Source organism: Fulmarus glacialis, unplaced genomic scaffold (genome assembly GCF_000690835.1).
Source record: "Fulmarus glacialis isolate BGI_N327 unplaced genomic scaffold, ASM69083v1 scaffold13325, whole genome shotgun sequence".
Lineage (NCBI taxonomy): Eukaryota > Metazoa > Chordata > Aves > Procellariiformes > Procellariidae > Fulmarus > Fulmarus glacialis.
Window position 1 is genome coordinate 24,459 of NW_009211234.1, and position 6,051 is coordinate 30,509.

The following is a 6,051-nucleotide window of genomic DNA, read 5'->3' on the forward strand; positions in this document are numbered from 1 at the left end:
TACGTGATATTAAGCAATGTCATACATGACGGATTTTTTTAGTTGTCCACAGAAATTCTGCAGATTACTTGAGTCAGGACTGGTTTTTTGTAGTTAGAATGCCTGTTGAAGCTGGGCCTTTTATCAAGAAAGTTACTGAATTTACTGAGGGTGAAACATAGGGGAGAATCAGCTGTCTTTCAGTTCTTCCTTAGTATCTGTGGCTGCCATGGGAGAGTTCATGCTGGCCATATCTCTTAATATATAAGGAAATTAGTTGCTTGTTAGACAATGGATTTAAACTACTAAGTGCCTAAAAATGTATTAAATGAGTCCGCATCAACAGGTTTTCCTGAATCTGGTCTGTCATGCAGTGTCAGACCCTCTTTATTGATAGGTATGAAGTGAAAGCAGTTCTTAAGAGTGAAATAATACAGTGGTGATCATGAAAAGCATCTGCCTTAATGCTGATGAGAGAGACTGTGATGTGTGTTACAAGTTTGCCGAAGCGCCTTGCAGAATGAATTTCAATAGACAGGCTGAAACCACATGGGAGATGTGTGACATTTGCAAGGAACTGAATGCCTACCTCGAATGTCAATGTTAATTGAGCTGTGGTCATTCAAAACCTGCAAGCCAAAAGGAGATTCAGAACTCTTGTCTGCTTTGCAGCTTTGTCTTTTTCCTTGGATAATAGGGAGAACAATTCTACAGAGAACTTGCAGACTTTTTTTTCCTGTCAGCCTCAAAAAAACAAAATTAAATTGGTACTGGTGGTCATGTAACAGTAATTTGACATGTTACCTTTGCATCTATTTCAAGTAGACAGCCTATTATGCATGTATGCTAGATAACCTTGTGCTGAAATGGGGTTCTTCAGCACTATGCAATATTAAGGGGCTCGTATTAGACCATCTTAGTTCTGCAGTTCTAAGCAAGATTTCTTTAGGGGACAGGTTGCTGAGATATGTAAGTTAAGTGAACAGATGTTTCTTATCTTACCAGTACCAACATAGATGGAACTGGACAAAATTTACAGCAACAAGCCAGAACCTTTTTGAGAGGTAGCCAAAGAAAAATTGGCTCTTCTGAATGGAAAATTATCAGTGAATCTTGATGTTCACTATCTTGCACTTCCTGCAACGTGTGACTTTTTGTTGTTGGACAGACATTCCGTGTGAATAAGTGCCTAAGTGACTTCAGATCAACAAATACTAGTGGCGTACTTGTCTTTTAGTTCAGTCAGAGTTGAGTAGACTTAGACTTTGTAGACATGGTTGTGGCTGTGGCACTGTTAGTGACATGTTATTTAGTCCTGATATATTCTGCAGATTTCATAAGGCATGCAAGTGTTTATATAGAGCACTTACCCTTTCAGGGAAATGAACTTTTCAAGTGTAGTGCAGGCAAGCAGATGCATCTCTGCTTCAGAGTACAGGCAAATGTTATTATATATGCCCTCACCTTCATTTAGGTGGAAACCTTATTGCTACTTCTACCTCCCCTTCTCAAGATTCAGAAGGCAACACAATGTTCCAACTATATCTGTTAATTTTAGTGGAAACTGATGCAAGCAATGTTGTAACATTTTTTCGCAAGATTGTTGAAGCTCTCTGGGCCACCCTTCGGTGTATTCTTTGTTAAACAGTTAGGCAAATACCAGTTTCTTCAGAAAGCTCAGGCTGGAAACACCTGGTGTCAATAGATCTTCTGAGGACTTGGGAACATCTAATTCATGTTAGACAATTAACTCCTGCCCATTACCTGAGATCCTCATCTGAAACACTTCTGAAAATGAGTAGCCAATTATCCCTTGCAATTGATAATGGTAGAAGATTATTCAAAATCAAGGGGAAAAAGATTACTTCCTTCTTTTTGACTGAAATGGGCAAAGGGACACCTATTTTGGGATTTTTTGACACCAGGGAACTCTAATCTATTGTCCTTTCTTGGGGCCTACTGACTGACTTCTGGTTGTCGGCTTCTAAATAATGTTCTGAGGCTTTTGTAGCAGAAGAAATACCTTATTGTTGGTTTAAGAAACAAACAAACAAAACAAAACACCACCACCACCGTCAAGACCAGTACATATTCTTCTTTTCTTGGGTTGTGAATGGGATACGATAGTACCAGCATTCATGCCATGTTGGAAGCACATATTAAAGCAAAGTTCTATTTCTCTGTTTCTTCATATAAATTTGTGCTAAGAGTCATCCTCTCAGTGAGCCAGACATTTCATTCTAAAAATTCTCTGATGAGGCCAAGAGCACATTCTTTCTTTCAGCTGACTTCTGCTTTCAGAAACCTTGATTTTCTTTAGGCTCTCGGGACCTTGCTTGAATGTGCCTTCCATCAGGCAGCACTTCTTTGATTGTTGCATGTACTTTTGTACTCATTCCATGACCTTTCCACGAGAACAGCCTTCCTGAGAGCCGTAATATTGTCAAGAAGCGGTAAGCCAGATTAAAGCTGTCAGAGCATGTCTTTGTACTGTCAACAGCACGAGTTAACCATAAGGCATCCTGTGAGATTCTGGCGCAAAGCTGGTCACAGCAATCTATTTGTTTACAGTTCTTCACCCTTCCCTGAAGTTCACTCATTCTTGTACAGAAAAGGTTTATCATTCAGTGAGCTTCCCTTTATCAGTCCCAAGACTGCATGCTTCAAGCTGTCACAAATGCTGCTAAAATGCTGGCTAATCACTTTGAAAACATTTTGACAGAACTTTGGAAGAAGTTCACAGTGCAGCATCTATACACCTGCACTAACCTGGATAATAAAAACAGCCTGGCTGTAGCAGTATGGCGATTTAGGCATCCGGCTACATTTGGTGGAGTAAATAGTCTTACCTGGCAAACGGAGCTGACTGCACGCAGTAGTTCATGGACAGCTAGTTTAGGTACAGCTACACCCCATGCTCCAGAATGGCTTGGCCGTTTCCTTGTCCCAAAGCTCCCCATGTCAAACCTTGATTTTTGTCTTAAAACAGCTTAATCCTTTCTTCATAGAAACAGTAGTATTTCTCAATACCTGTTACCTGTTTTGCAGATTCCATCAACAAAAAAAAGCTGAGAGAAGAGTCATGCATATTCTTTTAGGCCTCAGCAGAAGTATTACAAAGGCATTTTCTCCTGTTTCAGGCATTTGCTTTTAAAATTGTGCAGTTGTTAACTGGCAAAGATATGCTCTAGGCGTGACTTCTCTGTGAAAATTTAAATCTACCTATAAAACTGCCTAGCTATCAGAAAGCAGGATAAATGCTTTATTTTCCCTTAGCTTTCTACCCTTACTTATTTAAATCAAGTCATTATTGCCTTTAATATATTTTAGAGGAAATTTTAGGTGTTCCTGGGAAATATGGACTATAATAGTAGGTACCAGCTAGTACATGAAAAGCTCAGTGACTCTGTTGACAGCTAGTTGCAAAGTGACCATAGGCTTTAAAATTTTTTCTCAAAATAATAATCTTCTAATTCACGTGAGGTCAAAGCTTATGCTGGATTTACTGTATTGTATTCAAGGTGAGAATAGAAGAAAATACCTTAATAATAAAGTAATAAATCTTAATAGAAAGTAAAAGATATTTTGTTACAAATGAGTAACATGTCAAAAAAGCAGAATAAAGGGGTTTTAGCACAGCTAGTTCATATACTTAGCATCCCAGTAAAGTTTTCATTTTCAAAAGCTGTGAAGAGAAATTCACACTCTGTTTTTGTGCCTGATACAAGGGGTATTTTGAAATAAGTTTTTAACAAATGAAATATATTAATAACAAATATCAGATTTCTACATGAACATCTGAAAATACTGTAATTACAGTACTGCTTCCTTCATAAAACAAAATGAAAGTTTCAAATACTTTACAAATGATTAGCTAGAAATAGGTCTCCGTCCTTGTTTAAGCTGCTGCATAAAGAAGAGTGGAAAAGTCTTTTGAAACATTTTTGAATAACTAATAATCATACACATACTAGAGGAGTAAATATCCTTCAAATGAAAGGACAAACATGTTGGATATTTGAGGTGGTGTGCCAAGTGTTCCTTGGACTTTTGAATTATGTATGTATTTGCTTAAATTATGTTCAACTTTGTAATTCGGCTGCGGATACTTTTTGTCTGAATCGTGCAGATTTTACACTTATCCAGACGTTCACAATTTTGTGGAAAAAGAGAACATAAAACTGAATTTTTAATGTAACTCAATCTGGAAAAAAAAAATAGTCAGCTTTGTAACTCCCTGCCTCCACCTAACTTTCTACAAAAAACCTGCACAAATGTTGTTTCTGTTATAGACAACATTAAGCCTTGCAGTAATGATTACACAACAGTTGAAATTTCATTTCCTTCTGAAATATAACTGTGGCTGGCTTGGAATAATTAAAGCATCTAACAGCACATATTATTATGCAACAGACCACAAGAACATATGAATAGATGTTTAAATGTGATATGGGATATATATCTATATACTTATATACTGGAGAATGTCTTTTAAATGCTATATTGTCAATTGATTTTAAGTGTATGATGTATTTCCTTTATGGTATCTTTGGAATCCATATCAGTATTAAATACAGAAATGGATATGGAGCTTTAGGTATATTGTTTTTTGTTTCTAATTTGGTTTTGCTGAGATGTTGTAGTTGTGATTCTCCCCACTAAATATGAAGGCTTTTGCATTTACACATATTCGGTTAGTAAATGTTGTGGGCTGGATGCCACGTTTTTTTGCCGAACAATGGCAGAAATTACTGACTTGCAATTTAACGATGCCATAGGGTTTAAATGCAATCTTGTAACTTAAAATGTATTTTTACCTATTAAGAAAGATAAAATATTTCTAAAACAAAAAGTTCTCATAGTATCTTTTTCTGACAGAATGGATTGACCTATTCTAGCACAATTGGGGACTGTTTGATATTGTACTGTAATTTTTGCTAGCTTCTTTGCTAGTGCAGATTTGTTGTAAAAAGGAGTTATATTGCTTTAAGAAATCATACATGTTAGGAAAAGTGTTGTCTTTAAAATACTTAATGATACTTAACTTTAAAAAAATTTAATGATGGCATTTATTTAATCTTGTAGGACATTTTGATTGCTACAGTGACCTAGGAAGGGAAACTTCCGCTGTGTCAGAAGTTCACTGGACAGCTGCATGCTACTCAACCTAGTTTTCACTCTTCTTTCAAGAGCTATGGTATCTGAAGCAACGTAACAGTATTTAAAGGCTCAACTTGTATGACAAATCTAAAATTACTAGAAATTAGACTTCAGTAGTGGCATGCTGAAATTTTGCTTTCTTAATGCAAAATAAATACATTCATATCTTGGTTTTGACTTAGTTAATGTACATGGATTCACTCCAGGTAGTAATTTCAAGAGTCCAGCAAAACAAAACAATCACAAAACAATCACAAAACTGAGAGCCACGGTTAACGTAGTGGCAGTTAATTATTGGGGGGGGGGGAGCTTTGGGAAATGCGGGGATAGATGCACAGAGGGCAAATTAAAGCTGTGCAGAGGAACTAAACAGATTTTATATTCATGCCTTTTACATTCAAATTTAGATCTTGAGTTGAAATACAGTTAGCTGCAGAGTTAAATGATGTCAGTGATGTGCAGCTGTACAGACAAGTTGTGGCATTTTTCCTGGGCAGTATCTGTTCAAAGGTTTTTGCACATACATAGTTACTGGTTTTACTTGTACATCTTCTGAGGTTCAGCGTGATTTTTCCTTCCCACCCACGTGTTTTGAAATTTGAGATTTTTTTTTTTTAAATACTCTTTCCTAGTTGTGTTGGCTGACATTCCCTATTAACTCCCGATTTGAAAATAACTTTACCCTGGTGTTTACCCCGAATGCACCCGTGCTGAACGCCGATTCGCCTTCGGCCTCGTTCCCGTTCTCTGCAAAGGCAGACCCGGCTTCCCGGGGGACCCAAGTTCCGCGTTTCTTCCGTTTCAGATGGTTCTTTTGCCAGAAACGCAGTGACGGAAGTTGAAAATGGGTATTTTATATACATGCCTTTGCTTTAGCCGAACAGAAACGGGGCACAAAGGGGGGTGGACGGA